This window comes from Terrapene carolina, unplaced genomic scaffold, assembly GCF_002925995.2.
Source record: "Terrapene carolina triunguis isolate 2854851 unplaced genomic scaffold, T_m_triunguis-2.0 Scaffold66, whole genome shotgun sequence".
In the NCBI taxonomy this organism is placed as follows: Eukaryota; Metazoa; Chordata; order Testudines; family Emydidae; genus Terrapene; species Terrapene triunguis.
This window is the reverse complement of record NW_020664417.1, coordinates 17,020,770-17,028,822: the sequence shown is the minus strand read 5'-3', so window position 1 is coordinate 17,028,822 and position 8,053 is coordinate 17,020,770. Positions and strand designations below refer to the sequence as shown.

Sequence of the window (8,053 nt, the reverse complement as noted above, 5' to 3'; positions counted from 1 at the left end):
TTTAATAGAATTCCAAGTTTCAATCTATTCAGCTGATTAACAAGTTGTGATTAAATAGCATTAGTTAGGGGTGGAAGTTGGAAGGAAATGGATCGGCTGGTAGTTTACAAATTAGTTGGCACATAAATACTGGCTATATTCACATGGAAGAGAAATCTGATGACTATATTTTCCTTTTTTTTTTCTTTTCTAGTATGATCTTTTTTTAGTGTTTTTTGCCTATTCTAGTTCATTGAACTGAAGCAGGATGACAAAGAACAGTAACTAAAGGATGGTCATATACATTTGCCTAGCGACTGTTAGGCTTTGCTTCTTTTATAGCTGTAGGCTGCATCAGTGTGCCAGATTTGTTGGCTGTGAACATATTAACAGAAGGACTTCCCAAATGTTGCAAATCCTAACATTTTGTCATCTTTGTCCCTTAGAGTTCTGAAGTCTGTGATGTTATTTTGGAGTGGCGCTGTGTTGTGGAATTCAGAAATAAAACAGATGTTTCAGTAGTTCTCAGTAAGTAAAACACAACACAACATATTTAACATTCATTTTTGTTACTATATCAATATTTAGAAAATCCTTGAAACATTGCTAAACATGTAGACTGAATGTATCCTGTTGTCTGATAAGGAAACATACAGCTAAACCTCCCCTGCCTTTATTCTGATGACTGAAAAGAGTATCTCAAAAGGCTGCAGTTGCTTTTTCTAAAATTTAGATGAAAAGTCATATGTAGTATAGCTCCTCTGACAGTAAATATGGGTTTGATGTTTTGGTTCATTAGATATATTGTACAATATGGGTCTAGAGTTGGTGCATGGCCATTCCAATTTCCCGTCTCCCCCAATCATCTGTGCTTAATCATGACCATTTTTCATGTAATGTGTTTTTTGCTTTACACTTTTGTTTTCTGCCCTATACTACTAATTCATTTAGTGAATGGATGTTAAGGACAATAACTAAATATACATGAGTTATTTCATGCAAATCTAAATAAGAATTTGAATGTAAAGATTTTCATTTGGATCTGATATGGACAGCATTTTTTATTGTAAATGCTAAAATATAAACCTTCCCTCTGTAGAAATGGCTTACAGGATTGCTGTCAATCAGCTATGATTGTGTTTGAAATTATTTATGGAGTTCGCCTAATATCACAACCAAGTTTCAAAGCCCCTTATATCAATTTGCCATGTTAATTTAGCTCTAATGGACCCTGAGTTCAGCAAGAAAGTTGACTGTACCTAGCTGGATTGATGCATTATGATTTCTTATTTTTTGTGAGTACCAAACAATTTTTTCCACAGCACTAACCATTTTAAGATGTGTACTGAAACTCAGGTGGTGGAATGGAATTCATTCACAAACCTTTTTTCTGGGGGTATCTTGATTCAAAATTTTAAATCTATCTTGTGTCACAAGTGTAATGAGTATTGTGATCTTTGGTGGACATCTGTCTATAACATGCATCCCACAAAGCATCTGGCACAATTGGTCTTGACTGATAGTCACTTCTCAGGAAAAGCACAGAACTGGTTTGGTAGGAGTGTAGAAAGTTGGGATGGCAGTATATTAGCAAATCTATGGGAGGAAACTTGAATAGCATTTGACTGCTCAGTTCCTGGCAGTAACTACGATTAATATTAGCAGTCTTGTTACTATTGTTCCCTGGTTTTTACAAGCACCAAATTCCCTTCCACCCACTTCAAGAAAAACACTAAACAGATTATTCAGACTCTTTGGTATAGCTCTCTCAGATGACTCTCAATGTTCAGTTGCAGTTGAGAGGTCAATAATTTAAAACGGATTCATTAAGGTTTCTGTCCTTTTATGGTTATTTTTCTGAAGATCTGTTTAAGTCTGCCTCTTCAGGATTGGAATTAAACTGTGTATCATGCACCCTGTGTGAAGGAATCAGTCAAAAAGGACTCTTAGGCTACTTATTTCACTTTAACAGTAGGAGCTAGAGGATTAACGTAACTCTCGGAATTACTTGACTTTTCCAATTGTATATTTATTGGCTATAACTATAGTCATGGTAGTTCTGTGTTAGTAGCTCTTCATACTTCTAGCACAAAACTCCTTTGATACCAGGAATTTGATAATGATGCTGGGCCCCCTTCTCTCCTGGTCATAATTTCCTATTCTCCTCATCAGAGAAACTTGATTTTCCCCATCTCCTTATGTCATGGAGTGTGGGGGAGTCAGGGCCCCGCACCCCCCACTTCCTGCGATTCACTGTGACTCTCAGCCAGCCAGTAAAACAGAAGGTTTATTCGACGACAGGAACACAGTCCCAAGCAGGGCTTGTAGGTACAACCAGGACCCCTCAGCCAGGTCCCTCTGGGGGGCAAGGATCTTAGACCCCAGACTTGGGGTTCCCTGCCTCGTCCCAGCCAGCCCAAAACTGAAAACCAAAAACCCCTCCCTCAGGCTCTCTCCCCCTCCCTCTTCCTTTGTCCAGTTTCCCCGGCAAAGGTGTCGACTCGCCCCACCCCCCTTCCTGGCTCAGGTTACGGGCTCAGGTACTGTCCCTCACCTAAAGTCATCCCCTGCTCTCCCATCCCCCATGCAGATAGTCCAGTAAAACTAAACGACATTCCCAGGTCAATCCACTCCGCTCCCTACTGCGTCACATCTTCTGTCCTGCGTCATGGAGGTGTGCCCAGTCCTTCCCCGTGCATTGGCATTGCGTGTGTCCAGCTCCTGCCAACTCCTGTATCTTTGCGGAAAGAAGAAAGAAAGCTCCACTGTCCCTGAATAATTACTTAAAATAAAAAAAAATGTTAAGAACGCTAGTTTACATGGGAATTGAACCTGCCAACACAGTGCTCTGTACATTCTCATCCCTCCCCTCACATTCGAGCCTCTAGCTCCCTAGGGAATGCTAATAATCTTGTCCCAGCAGAGGTGCTGTAACAGTACCAGTAGTTCCCTGCTAGCAGCAAGGAGTGCTATTCACACACAACTACAGGGACTGCATTCACTTGAGATATACATACCTCGTTAAGATCGGTTCTAAAAGACGAGAAGGGAATTTTCCTCTTCAGGCTGTTGCCTTCACAGAGTTGCTCTGTGCAAGCTGCTAGCCTGACCTTGTGGCCACAAAACCTTCTTTGAACTGGTATGGTGGTGGCATGAGTCCAACCCTTCTATCTAGTGAGGGATTCGTCCCTCATGTGACAGTTTGGGGATGAGACCGTCAAAATGTGAATCACATTTCGTTTTGTGAACCCCATTTGTGATTGTAAGCTTCATTGTGGATTACAGCATCCATTTTGTAGCGAAGACTTGACACCTAGTGGACAGACTATGTCTAAGAAGCTGTGTCAGAGCAATCTAGGGCCACCAACATTGAATGTCTCTTCCTTACTGAAACAATGGGCCATTAAATGACATTCTACTCAGAAACTGGTGTGGGGGCTGGAGCTAAGTCCTTACCCCCGGCTTGCAGCATATGGGGGGAAAGGGTACAGAGAGTCAGTTTTAAAAGGAGTGGTTCACTAAGCAATTGGAGGCTAACCAATATCAGAATCAAGAAGATCAGGCCAAGCAGTCAGGATAATACCCAACAGGAGGACTTGTGTTCAGGAGCTTGTTGCTTTCCATAGACTGGTAACTCTCTTCTGTTTTTGGTTTTGTTTTAAAAGTAAAGTGTTTTCAGCTAAGAAATTCCTTTAAGCATCTGTATCCTTGCTTTTCTGCCAGTGGTCCTTGCATGGTGTAACTGGGAAAACGAGTGATCCCATAGCTAGGTGGACTTTTGTGTGGCGAACGTGTCGAAGCAACTGAGGACTTAGGAGGGCTGAGTCATTGGTTCCAAGATCTAAGTGGCTGGACTGCGAGGTCACATTGCCTGAGGAGGGTATTCGGCCTGGGATCTGCACCTAGGAGTGCATTTGAGGGACCAAGAGAGTAACTAGTCACTGCCCCAACCTACAGGCTTAGAAGCAGTTGGGAATCAGCAGTTAGATCCAACCACAATAGACTGTTGTCCATCCACAGAGTGGTACTGGACCAGATTGTGACATCTCACTGCTAACTTACCCACGGTTCCTCCCTGTCTGCCAGTCTTACCGTCTCCCTTTTGCATGGAATAATTTGTTCTTTTTTGCAAGTAGCTGCCAAAAGCTATTTATAATAATAGGATAGTACAAGCATAGATATTTTAAAAACATTTTTGTTGTTTTTTTCTTTATCTGATTTTGTGGCACATTTTATGGCCTGGCTCATTATGGCAGACCCAGATAAAGAGACATGATTCAATATAGTGCTCATCTTTAAAAAAGGGAAGAAGGAGAACCTGGAGAACTATAGACCAGTCAGCCTCACCTCAGTCCCTGGAAAAATCATGGAGCAGGTCCTCCAGGAAACCATTTTGAAGCACTTGCAGGAGAGGAAGGTGATCAGGAACAGTCAACATGGATTCACCAAGGCAAGTCATGCCTGACCAACCTGATTGCCTTCTATGATGAGATAACTGGCTCTGTGGATATGGAGAAAGCAGTGGACATGATATATCTTGACTTTAGCAAAGCTTTTGTTACGGTCTCCTACAGTATTCTTGCCAGCAAGTTGAAGTATGGATTGGATGAATGGACATAAGGTGGATAGAAAGCTGGCTAGATTGTCGGGCTCAATGGGTAGTGATCAACGGCTTGATGTCTAGTTGGCAGCCGGTATCAAGTGGAGTACCCAAGGGATCGGTCCTGGTGTCAGTTTTGTTCAACATCTTTATTAATGATCTGGATGACGGGATGAATTGCACTCTCAGCAAGTTCACAGATGACACTTCGCTGGGGGGAGAGGTAAATACGCTGGAGGGTATGGATAGGGTCCAGAGTGACCTAGATAAATTGGAGGATTGGACCAAAAGAAATCTGATGAGGTTCAACAAGGACAAGTGCAGAGTCCTGCACTTAGGAAGGAAGAATCCCATGCACTGCTACAGGCTGGGGACTGACTGGCTAAGCGACAGTTCTGCAGAAAAGGACCTGGGGATTACAGTGGACGAGAAGCTGGATATGAGTCAGCAGTGTGCCCTTGTTGCCAAGAAGGCTAACAGCATATTGGGCTGCATTAGTAGGAGCATTGCCAGCAGATCGAGGGAAGTGATTATTCCCCTCTATTCGGCACTGGTGAGGCCACATCTGGAGTATTGTGTCCAGTTTTGGGCCCCCCACTACAGAAAGGATGTGGACAAATTGGAGAGAGTCCAGCGGAGGGCAACAAAAATGATCAGGGGCTTGGGGCACATGACTTACAAGGAGAGGCTGAGGGAACTGGGCTTGTTTAGTCTGCAGAAGAGAAGAGTGAAGGGAAGATTTGAAACTAGCTGAAGGGGGGTTCCAAAGAGGATGGAGCTAGGCTGTTCTCAGTGGTGGCAGATGACAGAACAAGGAGCAATGGTCTCAAGTTGCAGTGGGGGAGGTCTAGGTTGGATATTAGGAAACAGTGTTTCACTAGGAGGGTGGTGAAGCACTGGAATGGGTTACCTAGGGAATCTCCATCATTAGAGGTTTTTAAGGCCTGGCTTGAGAAAACCCTGGGTTGGGATGATTTAGTTGGTGTTGGTCCTGCTTTGAGCAGGGGGTTGGACTAGATGACCTCTTGAGGTCTCTTCCAACCCTAATCTTCCACGATTCTAAGTGCTCCACTCTCCCTGTGAAAATGTTGATTACCAATGGCCATAACAAATGTTATGAATACTTACAAGAAAGATACTCGGTGAAAATATTTACTACTTGTAAGGGCAATCCGCTAGGAAGAGGTTGCAGCTGCTTGTTAGATAGAACCTGCTCTCCACTCCCTTCAGGAAAATTTCCATAGATTGATAGATTTTAAGGCCAGAAGGTACCATTATGATCATTTAGTCTAGCCTCCTATTTAACACAGGGCAAAACTTCTCACCCAGTAAGCTCTGCATCAGTTCCTTTGCTTCTAGTTGAACCAGAGCTTTTTAGAGAGAGAGACAGCCTTGATTTAGAGACTTCAACTGATGGAGATTTGCACTACATCCCTAAGTAAGTTGTTCCAGTGGTTAATTACACTCTGTTAAACATTTGCACCGTATTTGTGGTCTGAATTTATCTAGCTTCAGCTGCCAATAATGAGATCGAAGGATTCCTTCTTTTTCTGCTAGGTTAGAACTACCTTCCATCAAAAACCTGTTTCCCAAATAGATACTTGTAGCCTGTGACCACCCTCGATAAACTAAACAGATTGAGTTTGTGAAGTTTCATACTATGGGGCATGTTTTCCAGACCTTGAATCTTGCTTGTAGTTCTACCAACTTCTTCCCAATTTTTCAACATCTTTTTTGAAGTATGGAATAAAATTTAGCAAAGGAATACTAAACGTTTTTTCCTGTTTTTTCAATGGGAAGAAGGAAATAAGAATGGAGGTTTTATTGGTAGACATGCAGCAAAAATAGCTCTGCTAGACACAATTAGCAAAAATAATTTCCAACAGGACATATTTGCATGCTCATCTGAAAGGAGTATACATACAAACAAATGTGATTGGAGATAGAAAATACCTTGAAAAATCCTGAAGCATACTTGGATATGAAAAAGTGAATTTCTATTACAAGTAAATTATTATAAATAAGTATTTCTTGTAGGTATAATTCAGAGTTCAACAATGATGAGCAATTCATCTGACATTTGGCTAGGTATCCAGTAAAACATTGGGACAAGATGACTACGCACTGAAGAGAGGACACTCTGCAAACTACCGTCACATGCAAACTCTAATAAGGCCATATACAGTGGGAAATGTAATATATGTCACACTTTTTATTAAATATTCAGGATTTCATCATGCATGATATCCATTAAGATTACCATCAGCAGGTGGTATTAATTCAAGAGTAGCAGGAATTTGTGAGAAAATGTTTGAGTGTTAGTGCAAACTTTCAGTGCTCTAGAGCTGAAAGTGAAAGACACAATAGTTGTTGAGTTATGTTTATGACTGTCATAGTTTGGTTGGAGTAATGCAAGTGTGGGGAGCAAGACCTACTAATGGGTGCTGGCCTTACCTATCATAGTTTGGAATTCACCAAGGACAGAAATAATGACGATTCTCGATAGTTGTCAAGGTTCCCTCCCCACTCGGAACTTTAGGGTACAGATGTGGGGACCTGCATGAAAGACCCCCTAAGCTTATTTTTACCTGCTTAGGTTAATTTTAAGCTGCCTCCACCAAGTTTTCCAAATATTTAGAGAGAGCCTCTTGGAACTCTGCCTTTCCCCAAATATCTTTCAAGTCTCTCACCCCCCTTTTCCTGGGCAGATTTGAGAATAATCCCCCCCCCCAAGTCCATACACCCCTTTTCCTGCGTAGGCTCGAGAGAATCCCCTCACCAATTAGTCCTGGTGAACATAGATCCAGATCCTTGGATCTTAAAACAATGAAAAAATCAATCAGGTTCTTAAAAGAAGAATTTTATTAAAAGAAAAGGTAAAAATCATCTCTGTAAAATCAGGATGGAAAATAACTTTACAGGGTAATCAGATTCAAAGAGCCCAGAGGAACCCCCTCTAGCCTTAGGTTCAAAGTTACAGCAAACAGAGGTAAACCCTCTAGCAAAAGGAACATTTACAAGTTGAGAAAACAAAGATAAAACTAACACGTCTTGCCTGGCTGTTACTTACAAGTTTGAAATATGAGAGACTTGTGCAGAAAGATTTGGAGAACATGATTGATGTCCGGTCCCTCTTAGTCCCAAGAGCGAACACACCCAAAACAAAGAGCACACAAACAAAAGCCTTCCCCCTTTTCCCCCAAGATTTGAAAGTATCTTGTCCCCTTATTGGTCCTTTGGGTCAGGTGTCAGCCAGGTTACCTGAGCTTCTTAACCCTTTATAGGTAAAAGGATTTTAGTGCCTCTGGCCAGGAGGGATTTTATAGTATTGTATACAGGAGGGTTGTTACCCTTCCCTTTCTAGTTATGACAATAGTACTGACAAATGTGGGAGTAATGAGGTGTTGAACACTGGCAGTTCCCTTTTGACTTTACTGATAGTTCTGGGCACTCAATAAGTCTCAAGTCACGTGA

General features: G+C 41.9%; 1 protein-coding gene across 1 annotated transcript in view; it reads left to right on the top strand.

The window, feature by feature from the left end:
* The first annotated feature begins 436 nt into the window (after positions 1-436).
* The window catches only part of INPP4B (inositol polyphosphate-4-phosphatase type II B), a 312,722-nt gene continuing 305,105 nt past the window's right edge, over positions 437-8,053 (top strand). The window contains exon 1 of the mRNA XM_029910663.1: positions 437-507. The gene's annotated coding sequence lies outside the window, so the exon portion shown is untranslated. The remainder of the gene's footprint in view (positions 508-8,053) is intronic.